The following is a 19577-nucleotide window of genomic DNA, read 5'->3' as shown; positions in this document are numbered from 1 at the left end:
GACTACATTTTCATAATTTACTTATTTTTATCAAAGTATAGTTGATTTATAATGTGCCAATTTTTACTGTAGAGCAAAGTGATTTAACTATATGTTAAATAGTTAAACATATAGTTAACTATTGTGTGTGTGTGTGTGTGTGTGTGTGTGTGTGTGTGCATGTATACACACACACACACATATTCTTTTTTTAATATTATTTTCGATCATGGTCTATTCCAGGAGACTGGATATAGTTCTGTGATGTATACAATAGGACCTTATTGTATATCCATTCTAAATGTAATAGTTTGCATCTACCAACCCAGCTTCCTATCTATCTCACTCATAATTTATACTTATAATAGTCACTGTATATCTCAACCATAAAATTTTACATATCCTTCCAACTCAGTTATGTTCAAAATTCAACATCTCCTGTCAAGGATTTCTGCCTCCTCTTGACTTTTTAAGGTTGGTTAAAGGTGTTCTTTTTCATAGAGTTAGCAGTGCAGGGAGCAAGGCTTAAAATTTTATCTCTTTTACCCACACCATCAAATCAACCTTAGTGAAATTCTCTTCCTCTTTTGCTTTTTAAGTGATAGGTAGCTGGGACGGTAAATTGTTCTTTTGTCAAACCCATAAGGAAGACAAGGTAACTCAATAAAATGGAGCTTGAAACAGAGCTTTAAGTTTGAAATCAGCATTACACTTATCCTGCTTTAGCTCTCATAGCACCCAGCTGAGTGGTATGCTCTTTAGTCAATACATGTCGGCTTACCTTTGACTCAAGCTAGAAGTCAGATTTCCCAATTCTATGTGAACAGTCCTAGAAAAAGCAACCAAATCTATATACTCACAATTGTTATATTACATGGTTTCACTCTACCATTTGGCAGACAACTTTGATTTAGATCATCTTAAGAAAGCTCTCAATTAAAGTGTAACTGCTGCTGGTAAAGACAGTGGATTGAATTCATGCATTGACCCCCACCCCCTTATAAAATCTTCAGAGGAGGTATTTCATAAAAAAATATAAACTTAAAAAAGTGGAGAACAGCAGGAAGGAAGTAACAGTGACAATGAAATTAAGAATCAAGAACACTGGGTCCTAGGCCAACAGTGGAAAATGTAGAGGACCAACCCAATTAACACAGTAAAATAACTCCTTCCTCTAAAATGAAAAGGGAAGGTATTGGTGGCAATGGTACTTCTGGAAGTGAAATGGGAATGAAAAAGACACCAAAATAAGAAGGGTTGATTGGCAGCCACAGCCCAAGATCCCTTGCCTCTAGACTGGCAACTGCCTCTCCTCCATCCTGGCAGAACTTTGAAGATTTAATCTCTGCAGAGGGTGAAATAAAGGAAGTAGCCGAGAGAAATGAGACGGCTGAGGGCACAGGTACTATAATAAAAAGAGGGATTCTGTTAATGTATGAACACAAGATTCTGAGGTCTCCAGCCATTTTCCTTATTCAACTCTCAGAAAGACAAACAAACAAAACACACACACACACAAACCCCTGCAGCATGTCTGCAATTTTGAGAGGAAACTGGAGAATCCTTTTCTTTGGAATCTATCCAGCTCAGATTAAATGACCAAGCTATACTTCCCTACAATGAAACTCAAGGTCACAAAGCCCTATCCATACTTTTTACAATAAAAAGTTTAGGTCCCTCCTCTTAAGTATGAGCAGAACACCGAAGATTAGCAGAAACATCTTTAAAATAAACGTTAGAGGCCAAAGTAAACAATGGAGAAAACAGACTATGCTGAACAGAAGAAAAATTATAATAAGGATAAGGTATTATAGATTTAAAATAAGAACATTCGGAGAGGAAGAGGACAAGATGGCGGAGGAGTAGGGGGACACGCTCGCCCTCTCCCACAAACACAACCAAAAAAGCACATCTACAGAATAAATGACTCGCACAGAACAGCAACCAATCGCTGGCAGAGGAACCTAAACTCCAATAACGGCAAGAAGTTCGTGACATTATTGGGCAGAACGGGAGAAAAGAGGAGAGTGAGAGAAGGTGAATCCGAGCGAGACGGGCGCTCCCGAAAGGGAACTGCGGAGGAGAAAGGGATCCCGCACCCTGGAAAGTCACCTACCGGGCGAAAGATCAAATGAACCGGAGGAATCTCCAGATGCAGAGAAGAGTGTAGCAGTAAGTTGGAGTACGGAAAAGCCGATCAAGAACCCAACGGACCATCTGAACTACGGGCACAGTCACCAAAAATTGAGACGCCTGGGTGGGGGCTGGGCACCGAGACCTCGCCTCCGAAGGTTAATCCCTGAGAAAGGGCCAGGCAACGCCTGGGTGGGGGCTGGGCACCGAGACCTCGAGACCTCGGCTCCAGAGATTAGTCCCCGGGTTAGGGGGGTGGGGCAGAGCAGAAACTGCTTGGGAGGTCTAGAAACCATTTGACGGGGCAGAGACTGCCTGGGAGACTAGAAAACAAAGCTGTCGCAGAGGAAGGGAGCAATACTCTAGGAGCGGGGAAGTGGAAAGCCGCATCAGAGGGAACCTGGGAGAAGAGCCTGGTCTGCGCCCGTGTTGGGGAGGGGAGAGAAGAAGGGGTGGGTCCCCATAGAATACCCCCCACACCACAGCAAGCTTACAGGCCCGCTAGCTAGCTGAAAGCTGTGCTTCCCAGTGCATCCCCTCCCCCCACCCCCGCCACGCCCTACGCTCTCAGGGACCTGGGGCTGCCTGCCATCCAGGAGGGCTGGCCTCAACAATTGCCTGAAGCCTACCACCGCAGGGGCTGTCCCTGCACAGGCCTGCTTGCCCTTTGGAGGGGCTACACTTCCACAGAGCAGCACCAAACAGCACCAGCCCCCGAGAAAAGGCCTGCAGCCCAGAAAAGCTAGAACAAGCTTAGCCAGGCTGTGAATAGATTGGCCTAATTCTTGGACGGTTTTTCTGAGTCGGGTTGCCCGGGGGAGGAGCCTCTTGGGTTTCCAACGGCCCTGCTACCTGCCCAAGCCCCCAGGGGATGCTCTAGTGGACCAGCTGCATAGGACTGCCAGCTCCAGGCAGGACCCCCTGCAGCCCAGAAAAGCTGCAACAAGCCTGGCCAAGTCGGGAAAAGATCTCAGATGGTTTTTCTGAGTTGGGCTGCCCTGGGGAGAAGACTCTTGGGTCTCCAACGGCCCTGCTACCCGCCCAAGCCCCCAGGGGGTGCCCCACTCCTGTGAAATAACTGCTCAGCATCACCAGCCCCCTGGAAGAGCCCCTGCAGCCCAGAAAAGCTGCAACAAGCTCGGCCAGACTGTGAAAAGATCCGCCTACATTCTAAGGCTGTCCTTCTGAGTTGGGCTGCCCTAGGGAAGAGCCTCTTAGGTTCTCAGTGACCCAGATAGCTGCTCCAGCCCCCAGGGGGTGATGCACCCCTGAAGAGCAGCTGCCCAACACCACCAACCCCCTGCAAGAACCCCACAGCCTAAAAACACCAGAGCAAGCTCTGCATGACTAAGTGAAATCTGCTACCATCGTGGGGTGGACCTCCCAGTCCTGTCTGCCCTCAGGAAGTCCTCCTTTGCTTCAAAGAAACACTGTTAGCCCCATCAACACTCCAGAAAAGCCACACTGCCTCAAAAAAGATTGACCAACAACGCCAGCCCTCAGGAAATATTCCACGGCAGTGACAAGGCAAACACTGCCCGATAACGGAGAGTACAACTCCCTCAGGAGAAAGAAAACAACAAGCAAGATGAATAAGCTGAGAAACCACCCCCAGTCAAACCAACAGGAGAACTCACCTAAAACAGTCAACAATGAAACAGATCTCTGCAGTCAGACAGACCTGGAGTTCAAAAGAGAAATAATGAAAATACTGAAGGAATTAAGAGAAGATATGAACAGTAATGCAGATACCCTCAGAAAGGAACTAGAAAATATAAGGAGGAGCCAAGAAAAACTAGAACATTCATTTGCAGAGATGCAAACTGAACTAGGGGCAGTAAAAACCAGAATGAATAATGCAGAAGAACGAATCAGTGATATGGAAGATAGAATAATGGAAATCACTCAATCTGGTCAACAGACAGAAAACCGAATCAAAAAACTGGAAAACAATATAAGAGACCTATGGGATAATATAAAGCGGGCCAATCTACGCATAATAGGAATTCCAGAAGGAGTAGAAAAAGATAAGGGGATGGAAAATATATTTGAAGAAAATATCGATGGAAACTTCCCAAATCTAAAGGATACTGGGTTCAAGATACAAGAAGCACAGAGGGCCCCAAACAAACTGAACCCAAACAGACCCACACCAAGACACATCATAATAAAAATGGCAAAAGTTAGTGATAAAGAGAGGATCCTAAAGGCAGCAAGAGAAAAACAGAATGTTACCTACAAGGGAACCCCCATAAGAATATCAGCTGATTTCTCTACAGAAACACTACAGGCCAGGAGGGAATGGCAAGGGATATTTAAAGTGCTAAAAGGAAAAAATATGCAACCTAGACTACTCTATCCAGCAAGAATATCATTTAAAATAGAAGGGGAAATAAAAATTTTTTCCTACACACAAAAATTTAAAGAATACAGCAACACAAAACCCAGGTTAAAGGAAATATTGAAAGGGCTTCTCTAAACCAAAAAGAAAGGAAGGAAAGGGAAGAAAAAAGAAAAGGAAAAAAAAAAAAAGAAGAAGAAGAGGAAGAACTAGGACTGAGGAAACCGCAATCAGAGAGCAGTCACTCAAATAAGCCAGCATACAGATTTAATCATGAACATGCTTCAAACAAAATAAAATTAAAAAGAAAAAAATAAAAAAGAGTCATCAAAACCATAAAATGTGGGCAAGGGATGTTAGGAGGTAAATAACCCTTTTTGTTTGTATGTATGTCTCTCTTCTTAATTTTAATATAGTAATGAAGTGTTTGAACTTACAGGACCATCAGGCTAAAACACACAATTATGGGAAGGGGTTAGCATACTTAAAAAACAGGGCAACCACAAGCCAAAACCAAATACTGCATTTGCAAAAAATGAAAAAAAAAATACACTCAAGCAGATAATAACAGGAGACCATCCAACCAAAAAAAAAAAAAAAAAAAAAAAAAGAAGGGAAGAATGGAGAACCATAGAATCAACTGGAACACGAGGTTCAAATGGCAATAAATAATCATCTATCAATTATCACCTTAAATGTCAATGGACTGAATGCCCCAATCAAAAGACACATAGTGGCTGAGTGGATAAAAAGGCAAAAACCTTCAATATGCTGCCTACAAGAAACTCACCTTAGGACAAAAGATACATATAGATTGAAAGTGAAAGGCTGGGGAAAAATATTTCACGTCAATAGACATGACAGAAAAGCAGGAGTCGCAACGCTCATATCAGACAAAATAGACTTTAAAACAAAAGACATAAAGAAAGACAAAGAAGGACACTATTTGATGATTAAGGGATCCATCCAAGGAGAGGATGTTACTATTGTCAACATATATGCCCCAAATACAGGAGCACCCAGATACATACAACAAATATTAACAGACATAAAGGGAGATATTGATGAGAATACAATCATAGTAGGAGACCTTAATACCCCCCTCACATCAATGGACAGATCCTCTAGACAGAAAACCAATAAAGCAACAGAGATCCTAAAGGAAACAATAGAAAAGTTAGACTTCATTGATATCTTCAGGACACTACATCCAAAAACATCAGAATACACATTCTTCTCAAATGCTCATGGAACATTCTCAAGAATCAACCACATATTGGGACACAAAGCGAATCTCAATAAATTTAGGAGCGTAGAAATTATCTCAAGTATCTTCTCTGACCACAATGCCATGAAATTAGAAATCAACCATGGGAAAAGCAAAGAGAAAAAACCTACTCCATGGAGACTAAACAACATGCTACTAAAAAACCAATGGGTCAATGAGGAAATCAAGAAGAAAATTAAAAACTACCTTGAAACAAATGATAATGAAGACACAACCTCTCAAAATCTATGGGATGCTGCGAAAGCAGTGCTCAGAAGGAAATTTATAGCAATACAGGCCTTTCTCAAAAAAGAAGAAAGATCCCAAAGTGACAACTTAACCCTCCACCTAAACGAATTAGAAAAACAAGAACAAAAAAAGTCCTAAAGTCAGCAGAAGGAAGGAAATTATAAAGATCAAAGAAGAAATCAATAAAATAGAGACTCAAAAAACAACAGAGAAAATTAATAAAACCAAGAGCTGGTTCTTTGAAAAGGTCAACAAAATTGACAAACCCCTGGCCAGACTCACTAAAAAGAGGAGAGAAAGAACCCAAATAACCAAAATTATAAATGAAAAAGGAGAAATCACAACGGATACAGCAGAAATACAAAAAACCATAAGAGAATACTATGAACAACTATACGGCAACAAGTTTGACAATCTGGAAGAAATGGACAATTTTCTAGAATCTTACAGCTTGCCAAAACTGAATCAAGCAGAAACAGACCAACTGAACAGACCGATCACTAGAAATGAAATTGAAGAGGTCATAAAATCACTCCCTACAAATAAAAGTCCAGGACCAGATGGCTTCACAGGTGAATTTTATCAAACATATAAAGAGGAATTGGTGCCCATCCTCCTTAAACTCTTTCAAAAGGTTGAAGAAGGAATACTCCCAAAGACATTCTATGATGCCACCCTCACCCTCATTCCAAAACCAGGCAGAGATACCACCAAAAAAGAAAACTATCGCCCAATATCATTGATGAATATAGGTGCAAAAATTCTCAACAAAATCTTAGCCAACTGAATCCAACAACATACCAAAAAAATTATACACCATGACCAGGTTGGGTTCATCCCAGGTTCACAAGGATGGTTCAACATACGCAAATCAATCAGCATCATACACCACATTAACAAAAAAAATAGTCAAAAATCATATGATCATCTCAATAGACGCAGAAAAAGCATTTGACAAAGTTCAACATCCATTCATGATCAAGACCCTCGCCAAAGTGGGTATAGAGGGAACATTCCTGAATATCATCAAAGCCATTTATGAGAAACCCACAGCAAATATAATACTCAATGGGGAAAAACTGAAAGCCTTCTCACTCAAATCTGGAACAAGACAGGGATGCCCACTCTCACCACTGCTCTTCAACATCGTTTTGGAAGTCTTAGCCACAGCAATTAGACAAACAAAAGAAATCAAAGGCATCCATATAGGAAGAGAAGAGATCAAACTGTCACTGTATGCAGATGATATGATACTATACCTAGAAAACCCTAAGGACTCAACCCCAAAACTCCTTGAACTGATTAATAAATTCAGCAAAGTGGCAGGATATAAGATTAACATTCAGAAGTCAGTTGCATTTCTGTATACCAGCAATGAAACATTAGAAAAGGAATACAAAAATACGATACCCTTTAAAATTGTACCTCACAAAATCAAATACCTCGGAATACACCTGACCAAAGAGGTAAAGGACCTATATGCCGAGAACTATAAAACTTTAATCAAAGAAATCAAAGAAGATGTAAAGAAATGGAAAGATATTCCATGTTCCTGGATTGGGAAAATCAATATTGTAAAAATGGCCATTCCACCCAAAGCAATCTACAGATTCAATGCAATCCCTATCAAATTACCCATGACATTTTTCACAGAATTAGAACAAACAATCCAAACATTTATATGGAACCACAAAAGACCCAGAATCGCCAAAGCAATCCTGAGAAACAAAAACCAAGCAGGAGGCATAACTCTCCCAGACTTCAAGAAATACTACAAAGCCACAGTCATCAAAACAGTGTGGTACTGGTATCAAAACAGACAGACAGACCAATGGAACAGAATAGAGAATCCGGAAATAAACCCTGACACCTATGGTCAATTAATCTTTGACAAGGGAGGCAAGAACATCAAATGGGAAAAGGAAAGTCTATTCAGCAAGCATTGCTGGGAAACCTGGACAGCTGCATGCAAAGCAATGAAACTAGAACACACCCTCACACCATGCACAAAAATAAACTCCAAATGGCTGAAAGACTTAAATATACGACAGGACACCATCAAACTCCTAGAAAAAAACATAGGCAAAACACTCTCTGACATCAACATCATGAATACTTTCTCAGGGCAGTCTCCCAAAGCAATAGAAATTAGAGCAAAAATAAACCCATGGGACCTCATCAAACTGAAAAGCTTTTGCACAGCAAAGGAAACCAAAAAGAAAACAAAAAGACAACTTACAGAATGGGAGAAAACAGTTTCAAATGATGCAACTGACAAGGGCTTAATCTCTAGAATATATAAGCAACTTATACAACTCAACAGCAAAAAAACCAATCAATCAATGGAAAAATGGGCAAAAGACCTGAATAGACATTTCTCCAAAGAAGACAGACAGATGGCCAACAAACACATGAAAAAATGCTCAACATCGCTGATTATAAGAGAAATGCAAATCAAAACTACCATGAGATACCACCTCACACCAGTCAGAATGGCCATCATTAATAAATCCACAAATAACAAGTGCTGGAGGGGCTGTGGAGAAAAGGGAACCCTCCTGCACCTCTGGTGGGAATGTCAACTGGTACAGCCACTATGGAGAACAGTTTGGAGATACCTTAGAAATCTATACATAGAACTTCCATATGACCCCGCAATCCCACTCTTGGGCATCTATCCGGACAAAACTCTACTTAAAAGAGACACATGCACCCTCATGTTCATTGCAGCACTATTCACAATAGCCAGGACATGGAAACAACCCAAATGTCCATCGACAGATGACTGGATTGGAAGATGTGGTATATATACACAATGGAATACTACTCAGCCATAAAAAAGGATGACATAATGCCATTTGCAGCAACATGGATGGAACTAGAGAATCTCATCCTGAGTGAAATGAGCCAGAAAGACAAAGGCAAATACCATATGATATCACTTATAACTGGAATCTAATATCCAGCACAAATGAACATCTCCTCAGAAAAGAAAATCATGGACTTGGAGAAGAGACTTGTGTTTGCCTGATGGGAGGGGGAGGGAGTGGGAGGGATCGGGAGCTTGGGCTTATCAGACACAACCTAGAATAGATTTACAAGGAGATCCTGCTGAATAGCATTGAGAACTTTGTCTAGATACTCATGTTGCAACAGAAGAAAGGGTGGGGGAAAAAACTGTAATTGCAATGTATACATGTAAGGATAACCTGACCCCCTTGCTGTACAGTGGGAAAATAAAAAAAATAAAAAAAAAAGAACATTCGGAGAACCAAAAATAAACTTTTGGAAATTAAAAATAAATTATGAAAAAATTCAATTGAAAAGTCTGAAGGTCGAATTAAGAAATTATCCCAGAAACAGCAAAAATGATGTGAGGTAAAAATTAAAAGAGAAAAGTTATAAATTTAAGAAATGTCTAAATAATAGAAATTGGAAGAAGCAAAAACAAAGGGGAGGCAAACACCAGTGAAATAATCCAGGAGAATTTCCCAGAGCTGAAATTTTCAAACTGAAAATACTACCTCGCTCAGCACAATGGATAAAAACATGCAAACCCAAGACATTGCATGTAAAACTTAACAATTTGTAGGGCAAAAGAAATATCTTATGTACTCTTACAGAGACAAGATGGAGGGAGAAATAATAAGGTTGCATACAAATAGTCAGGAATCAGAATGACTCTGGGCTTCTCAAGTTACAAGGGAATGAAGCAATACTATCAAGATCCAGAAGGAAAAATACTCAAAAAAAATAGAATTTACGATTTGCTAAAGAACTGATGAAATGTGAGAAAAAAAAAAACATTTATAGATACAGTGTCTCAAAACACTTATTTCCTATGGACCCTTTCTCAAAAATCTTAGAGAATGTGCTTCACAAAAATGAGAATAAAATGGATAAACAAGAAGACTCTAGATCAAGGAAACAAGGGCTCCAACACAGAAGGAAAGTTAAGGTATCTCCAGGATTATGGGGAGATGACAGGATGACAGCCTTGTAAAGGCATAAAAGGAAACTAGCCCAGATTACACACACCAGGTCAGAGGGCCATGGAAAGGACTTCAGGTAGAGGAAGCTGAAAAAAATACTTAATATGTTTGAACATGTGGCTAAGAGACTAGAAAACTGGCAATGAGTATAATAGCATTGAATTAATGACTAGTACATAGAATACTAAATAAATGAAGAAAACAAGATAATTATTAATTCAAATTAAAAACAATTTTTATAAACAGGAATGTTTATTACCTCACTCAGCTGTGTTTTGGATTTTCATAGTTATCATAATTTAAACAGTGACTATTCAGCCAACTGATATTGCAATATAAGAGCATGGGAAGATGGAAGGAAAGAAAGAATATATATATGTGATGGAGGCAAAAGAGTAAAGACAGCTAAATCTGCATAATCTAGAGTGAGAAGTCAATAAATAATATTCAAATTGGGAGAGATCATGAAGTAGTAATACCAAGACAGGGAGATAAAAATCAAATAATCAACTATAAGAGATAAAAGATGCTAAAATGAGTGAGAGGCAGGAAAGACTCAGAGGATTGTTTCTGTAGCAAAAGTTGAAGAACCATTTGAGGTTATTACTTTGACAAACATTTAAAAATATCACAAAACCAGGAAGATTCTTAACATTTAAAGAACTGCCCAAAACTTTAAAAATTTGATTTAATTTTCATATTAAAATTCATCTCCTTTTTTGAAAAATGACAAAATAATCACGGGGGAAATCACAAAAGATAAAATTATTTTATTTTATTTTATTTTTGCTTTTTTAGGGCCACACTCGAGGCACATGGAGGTTCCCAGGCTAGTGGTTGAATCAGAGCAGTAGCTGCTGGCCTACATCACAGCCACAGCAATGTAGGATCCGAGCCACGCCTGCGACCTACACCACAGCTCACAGCAACCCCGGATCCTTAACCCACTGAGCGAGGTCGAGGATCGAACCTGTAACCTCATGGTTCCTAGTCAGGATTCGTTTCCACTGCACCATGACGGGAACTCCAAGACAAATAATTTTAGAATCCATCGTTCACTTATCAGAATATAACTTTAGGTACCTGCAGAAATTTAAGAAGCAATAGCTAAAATGATTCTATAATTAAAGTAACAAATATATAAGCCCTGAAGTTGTATCTTTTGACCCAGAAACTACATTACTAGAAATTTATCTAAAGAAAACAATAATCGGAACTGCGGAACTACACAGAAGATTTATTAGGAAATATAATCACATTATTAAAAATAATTTTAAAATAAATAACATTATTTATAGTAGTTTAGAAACAGCAAACATTCCTAATAAGAGATAACATTAAATTTGTCAGGCTATATGTATATTCATTTGTAGAACAGGAATAGGATGGAATTTACACAGCCATTAAGTAATATATTTTCGGGAGTTCCCACAGTGGCTCTGTGGTTAAGAACCCAACATAGTCTCTGTGAGAATGAGGGTTCAATCCCTGGCCTCGCTCAGTGGGTTAAAGATCTAGTGTTGCCACAAGCTACAACGTTGGGTGAAGATGCTGCTCAGATCTGGTGTTGCCATGGCTGTGGCGTAGGCCTCAGTTGCAGCTCCAATTTGACCCCTAGCCTGGGAACTTTCAAGTGCCGCAGGTGCAGCCATAAAAAGAAAACAAAAAACAAAAACAAAACAAATTAATGTATTTTCAAGCAAATTCGGTTATGTGGGAAAATAAACACAGCATAATAGAAGGAAAAAGGAGACAAACTGTAGATTTAGCTGAACCAAATTATGACAATAAAATATATACAAGACACAAAACTGTGTGTACAACAAACTCCCAGGAAATAAAACATTATGGAATGTACCAACATGTTAGCAGTGTGCACCATGGGGCAGAAGAACTAGGCTCTTTGCTTTCCTTTACTTTATTATATCTCAAATTTTCAGCAATGGGTATTCTCATGTTGTTTATAAAGAATTCCCATTTATTGACCAGTTGGGAGAGGGAAGGGGGAGGGGCAATATATGAGCAGGGAATTAAGAGGTACAAACTATTATGTATTATAAAAGCTACAGGGATATTTTGTACAACACAGGGAATACAGTCAATATTTAATAATAATTAAATGGAATATAATCTTTCAAAATTGTGAACCACTATATAGTACACCTATAATTTATATAATATTGTACATATCCCCATTTTTTTTTAATTTCAGGCAAATATATGAAAGTATTCAATGTGAATCTTTTGCTTATGTCCTTGCAAATGTATATCTATTTTGTGTACCTATAGTTTTATTTCAATATTGCTTTTATTTATTTAGCACCTTGCCATCAACACACACACTGAATATATTTTTTTAACTGTAGAACTGAACTTTGTAAAGTATACCCATCACATTTTAATTAAAAACTTTCCCAGGAATGGATACCCACATTGCCTCCAAAAATTCCAACACTATCAAAAATAACCCTGCAAATACTATTCTAGCTGTGTCCTTTATGGACTGCCAGGAGAAGTGGTACAGCAAGGAGAGTAGGGGTATTTAAAGGTAATACAATAATGACCTGAATGTTAGTACCAGTCCACATTCTTAAAGGGGCTCTATAAATCTCTAGCTATCGACAATTGGCATTATGCTGCTTCCTCATTTTTGCCAAAGTGGTACAAGTAATATCCCACTGTTGCTTTAATTTGTATTTCTCTCATACTAAATCATTTTGAGCATCTCTTCAGATCTGTGTTAGGTTTTAGACATTCTCTTCTGTATAGTGATTCTACATAGCTTTGACCATTATTCTGCTAGGTCTGCTGTCTCACATGTTGATATAGGCCAATTAAAAATCCCTTAAGAGTTTTAAATATGATCCCACGTACAGTGTTTATCCAGTTCTCTGTGTATTTTGCAAAGGAGAAAAGTTTCAGAATTCTTTAGTAATGGCAAATTTTACTCATAATAGTAAACATTATTAACATTTATTGAGCACTTATATGTGCCAGACACTGAATTAAGCACCTTAAATATCATTTCACTGTTATTACTTCCTTTTTATATACACATAACTAACTAGATCAATGTTGCAGGTAAGCAGTTCAGTCAGGATTCCCACCTGGGGTCCTGGGTACTGAAGTAACTCACTGACTGCTATCTCACACTGCCCATGTGATCTGAATGAACTATGAAAGACTCCTGCCCAAAGATATCATCTTCTCTCTACAGCCTCTGCCACCAACTTCTCTGTAATCTCAGAGATAAATATTAATTCCTAAAAGAGAAACCATTATAATATGCAAAAATTCCCTTACTTAAAAATATTAACCCTTGGATATGGCAATGAAGAATTAATACACTAGCGAAACTGACATTATAGTAGTTAACAAGTCATGTCAACACATTATATAAGGGGTATGAAAGAAGTGGCTTGGATGATTTGAGGCAGAATGGATTCCTTTACCTAATGTTTTTCTCTCCCACTCCTGCAAGTTCAAAGGTTGTCTATTTTCACTCCATCTTTTGGATTCCTTGACTATTCATTAGAGTTGTGTCAACAAGTTGGAAAATGAATATATGGTTGATTTTTAATCTCACTTAATGAGGTTAATCACATTATTTATAAAGATATTAAGGGACTCCTTAATATCTGATTAGTCTTAGACAATGATGCAGAGAGCCCTAGACAACAAGTTGAAAAAAAAATAAAACATACTTTCTAAGTGCAGAAAGAAGATAGAATTTGACAGATGACTCATTCACTTTTACATTAGAATCACTGTACTCTGGGTACATTAGGCAACTGACTGAGTCTCCTTTATGAGCATATGCAAGAATTAAAAGGGAAAAAAAGCTGGGCCGTCTGAATAAAACTGTAGATTCTGTCAGATAACTGTTGTGAATGATGTGAGAAAAAATTTCTAACTGTGTAAAACTGATTAAGTATTCACTTTACAGAGAGCTCATGTACACACACATTAGACTATGGAGAAGCCAGACAAAAAGACATTTAGATTGCTTGCATAATTTCCTATAACTATCAGGAAACAGAATGCCCATTGAAAGTGTACAATTAGCCATTAATATTCATCCTTCTCTTTAAGTATAATTTCAAAACCATTCTGAGAAGCTACTTATCAAAATTAGCAAAAACAATAACAGCAAGGTCCCAAATTCTCTTCAAACATTGCTTCTGTTCTTTCCTTTCTCTCCTCCACTCTTGCAACTCCAATTACATGTATCATAAACTTCTCTTCCTTACATCTCATATTCTCTTGTCTATTTTCCATTCTATTCTCTCTGTGCTTCAGTTTGGATACTTTTACATCATCCTACCTTCCAGTTCTTTAACTGTCTATACAAATGTATCTAATCTACTGTTAAACACATGTATTGTGCTCTTAGTTTCACAATACAAATTTCAGTTAAATTTATTTTTAAATTCCAGAACTCCATTTAATTCTTTTAAATAGATTCCAAATACCCCCTAAAATAGTTATCTCCTTACCCAATTCCATAGTCATTTTAAAGTCTAAATCTGATAATTTGATTATATAGATATCCTCTGAGACAGTATCTATTGTGTGTTTTTCTCTGTTTTAGTTATCTTCTCAGGTCTCCTGAAATGCCTGGTTATTTTGGATGGCCTGAAGAAAACTGTCTGTAAACTATTTTAAATCTGAGGCTCTGAATCATGTTAACTTTCTTGAGAGAGAAATAAGCAGTAAGAGGGAGGATCAGAACTACAACTATAAATGTAATAAAATTCATTGAGTTAAAAAAAAGTAGGATCAGATCACTTTAATTCAATCTAGGATTGATATGATTCAAACTTGGACACAAGCAATTTGCAAGGGATGCACTACTTCCAGTCTATCTTTACTCCTAAGTTTAGTCCATTTAGGAATCCATCTGAAAACCTGGAGGCTTATGCAGGTCCAATCCACTTTGGTTTGCCCTGAATTTCAATGTTTGTCTCCCCAGCCCTATGAAGCTGCTGAAAGTCCTAGTCAGATTCTTAGCTGGAGTCTTTTCCTCAGCTTCTTGGGGTCTCTGTAGCACTTTTAAATTAGTAAATGTCTTGAGGGGAAAAGGGGCAATGTTCAGGGCTTTCATCCTCTCTGGAATTCTGGCCCCTCAAATTATTTCAGATTTTGTAATTCTCTAATGCCTTCCAACATTAATTTGTTTTAATTTCAGACCACTTTTTTTAAAAACAGTTGGATTTTATTTTATTTTTTAAAAAATTTTTTATTGTTATTTCCCCAATATGATTTTTTTTTTCTACAGTATAGCATGGTGACCCAGTTACATATACATGTATACATTCTTTTTTCTTTTTTCTCCCATTATCATGCTCCATCATAAGTGACTAGACATAGTTCTCAGTGCTACACAGCAGGATCTCATGCAAACTATTGCTTTTGTAATGGATTAGCACACCACTTTTCTAGTTATCTGAATTGGGGGAGTTGAACTGAGAGAAGTTATTCAACCATAGCTGGAAATGAATGTCTTAATATCTATTTAACTTAAAATTAAAATGAAAAACTCTTATACCATCTGAATTGGCATGTCTATTCTAGAATTTTATCCTACAAATAAACTCATAAAAGCCCAAAGATATACGTACAATAATGCCTATCCTAGCATTATTTTTAATAGAAAAATACATGAAAGAATCAATAAAGAATAAACTTTGTCAATAAAGAACAGGTTCAATATATTCTAGGGTATCCATGTAATAGAACACAATGATGTGGAAACCAATGACCTGAAGTTTCATGTGTTAAAATGGAAGATGGAGAATAATATGCATAGTATCCTCCTACTAGGTTAAAATGGACAGACACATGCACACATATTTACATATGCAAAAGATGTTTTTGAAGAGCTACATTAGAAGAGAAAAGAGTTGTTCTGGGAAAGGATAGAAAAACTGAAACCTGGAGACAGTGGAAGACTTTTCACTATCTTACTGTGTTTGAATTTATGGTTTAACGTACTACATGTCTTAGGAAAAGGCAGTTCAAAGAAGGCTTATTTAAGAAAGACAACCTCACAGTATTAAACTCTGAGTTTAGACGTTAAGGGAAGACTGAATTTAGTCAAGTGCTGGAGAGAGAGAAAGCATCCAGAGAAAGGGAGCAGACAGGTAGATGTGAGGGAAATCAACAATTCAAAACTGATAAAGGAGAGGGCAGATGTAGGATATATATCTTACAGGCTTCATTTTCCTCATGGACAGACTGTGCTAAGTTTAAATTTACTCTGAGACAATGGAGAGCAACTCAAAAGTTTCTAATGAAAGTGTGACATGACCAGATTTGCATTTCATATATATCATGATGGCAACACTGTGGACAATGGATGGACAGGGGGCAAGCAGGGAGGAGGAGAAAATATTTCAGGCAGAAGAAAGTTCTAAGGAGAAAAAGGGTAAATAAAGTGTGCTTAAGTAATAAAGAGGCTTATGTGACTCTGGTTCAGTGAGTCAGAGACTGGTTGAAAATGAGCCTGAAAAAGGTTGATACGATGTTGATCATATAAGGTCTCAAAGGGTGTAATCTCACAGGAGTTATTAAATGATATTGTAATTGAAATGAGAAACCCATTTAAACTTTAAATGGAGTAGTGGTGTATTTGATTTATACTTAAAAAAAAAGTCACTCCAGCATCTACAGGAATAGTAAGTCGTAAGAGGGCAATGGCAGAAGTGAGCAGACCAGTTAGTTAGGGGCTGATATAGTATTCCAGGTAAGAGATGATCATGGTATGGTGGTAGCAACAGACAGTGAGACGTGCTTGGATTTGGAATATATTTAGGAGATAGAACAGACAAGATCATGTTGATGGGTTGGACTGAGAAACTGAGAGAGAAAAGTATAAATAATTTGGATTTTAGCCTGTAGTCAAAAGGGACTTTGAAAGTTTTGAAATGAGTGACACAGTTACAGTTGAATATATTAGAACAATGATCTTGAGGCAGTAAGCAAAATGAATTCTTTGAGAAATAGAATGGAAGGGAGAGGCAAATTTGGAGGTATCAGTAATACTCCAGGCCTGAAGTGACAGGCATCTGAATTACGGTGATGACAAAATAAATGGCTGAAGTGATGGATATAAAGGCTATAATCAGGTTTGTAGAGATTTAATTTGCAGTGCCTTTTGGCACTGGAGTTTAGCAGAGAAATCTGGGCTGGAAATATCTGGGAGTCATCAGAACAGAACTGGTAACTAAAGCCATGTGAATGACTGAGATCAGCCAGGAAAAGTTGGTAGACTAAAAATGGAACCTAGACTAGGAACTAGCAAAAGAGACTAAGAGTGACCAGAACCAAAGGGGAAAATTAGGCAAGTGTGGCATCACGGGTGTCAGTACAAGCACTTCAAGAAGAAATATTTGTAACTGTCCCATAAGGACTGAGATCTGCTGGGTTTGGTAAAAATGGAGGTGATAGGTGATTGAGATCAGAGCTGTATGCACTCAGAGAAGGAAAAATAATCCAGATGCTAGGTACATGAGGCATCTGAGATATGAGGAAGTACTGACTATGAATAGAGACAATACTTCTGAAAGTTTTGGTTTTGAAGCAAAGAAGAAAGAGAAATGCCTAGAGAAATTACTAGAGCAGAGGGAAGGAATATTTAGGATGGGAGAGATGGTAGCATGTTTCAACTGCAATGTGAAGGAGACCATAAAGAGAGAGAGGAGGAAGATATTGGAGGGGGTGGGTTGATTGCAAGGTTTCTAAGAAGACAGATGTTAATGGGATCCAGAGCACAGAGAGTGGATTAGCCACACACAGGAAGGAGCACACTTTCCCAGGCACAGCAAGCAAGCATAGGTGTGGGTGTACGTCGGTTGGAAGGAGTGGTGCTCAGAGGTAGAGGAATTTCTAAGATGAAGATTTCTATTTCCTCTGTGAAGAAAGAAACAAATGTAAAGGGATTTGAAACTTGAGGAGAATAGAGGAGGAATAAAATGGTCATTATGGAGAACAGGTAGAGAATTTTTCTAGCGGAATGCAAGGCTGTCAGGTCATGGGAGGAACTTGAAGTTGAATAAGAAATTTCTGCTTATCTGTGTTTAAACATCCTATGATAATAACCAGGTGAATTCACAATTAACATCATGACAACCCTAAAACTTCACTTGCCTTTTCTTTGTTTCTTTCTTTTTTTCAAGCTAGGGGTCGAATCAGAGCTGTAGTTACTGGTCTATGCCACAGCCACAGCAACACAGGATCCGAGCCACGTCTGTGACCTATACCACTGCTCACAACAATGCCAGATCTTTAACCTACATAGCAAGGCTAGGGATCAAACCTGAGATCTCATGAATGCTAGTCAGATTTGTTTCTGCTGAGCCACAATGGGAACTCCTTTACTTGTCTTTTCTACAAAGATTTCTCTACATGCTTGAAATCTTAATTCACAGCTTCAAATTTTAGAAGCAGCTAAGAAATGCTCTTTCACCAAAGCTCCAGTCTCTTATTTCTGAAGTTTTCTTTCTTTCACCTTCATAAATTTAATTTCATTATTTATCTATACTTTGTGCAGAAGAAAAATTTAGTCTGATGGCACTGAATAGATATGAACATAGATATGTTGGCTATAGAACAAACTGCTATTAGAAGAGTCCTATCAGAGGGGCACAAATCCCTCTAACCATGTCCATTGGATAGACTTAAATAAATGACACCAAACTATCTAGAAATCAAATATAACTTCTCACAAATATATAATCATTTCATTTTTATTTTACTCTACTATTTCTCTGGCACATATTAGATTCTCACTAATGCTTAATAAAGAAGAAATTAATACTTTAGTGATTCTGAAGCATTTGGTACATATTGATAAACCATAAAACAATTAAATATAAATGTCTGAAACAAAATGTGAAATCTAAAGTTTACTAAGAGTTCATATCATAGCAATATGATGGTTTTAACAATGTCCAGAGATAATTCTGATGAATTAAGAGCATGAGGGAGAAAAATAACTTAATAGAGGAATTTACTTCTTTCATAGAAGTAGAGTAATTTTCTTTTTTCCACCATGACTGCAAAATAAAAAAAAACCTGAACAATTATACTATTTTAGTTAATTCAGCACGGCCATACTATTCATAACATTCAACCCCAACTCTAATAAAATACACTGAAGTTAATAGAAAAGAGTAAAAATAACAAAATCTTTCTTTAATCTTTAGAACACATTTAGGATTTGACAATAAGGGTTAAACAGTTATAACTTGAAGCTTGGGATCATTTCTTTACTGTTCTGCAAGTTAATTTCCTAACTGGTAAAAGAGAAGGGGTTAGATTAGATAATCTCTAAAGGAAGTCTCCACTCACATTTCTGATCACAGAGACTATCAGGTACTGCAGAAGTATAATACTTTACAATGTCCATTTTAATAAAAGTAAACTTTTTGACAGAACAATTTCCTTTTAGGTATAGCTTACTTACTCTTTTCGTGAGTTCAACAAGCTGGTCATAACATTCATAACTAATTTTAAGGCTATTCTCATATCCATTAGAGGTTTAATTTTTGCATAAAATTAAATCATCAATGTATCTGAGTTTTTCTAGAAACTGATTCTATAACCATCCTCACCA

The 19577-nt window shown here is 37.7% G+C and overlaps 1 protein-coding gene across 4 annotated transcripts in view; it reads right to left on the bottom strand.

The window, feature by feature from the left end:
* DPH6 (diphthamine biosynthesis 6) overlaps positions 1 to 19577 on the bottom strand; it is a 172882-nt gene that overhangs the window by 27505 nt on the left and 125800 nt on the right. The window lies entirely within an intron of this gene.

This window comes from Sus scrofa, chromosome 1 (genome assembly GCF_054392235.1).
Source record: "Sus scrofa isolate SSC_HxYL_T2T_F1_AM1 chromosome 1, Sscrofa_HxYL_maternal_Yorkshire_Landrace_v2.0, whole genome shotgun sequence".
NCBI classification, from domain to species: domain Eukaryota; kingdom Metazoa; phylum Chordata; class Mammalia; order Artiodactyla; family Suidae; genus Sus; species Sus scrofa.
The sequence above is the reverse complement of the archived record's forward strand: the minus strand, read 5'-3'. Positions and strand labels throughout refer to the sequence as shown.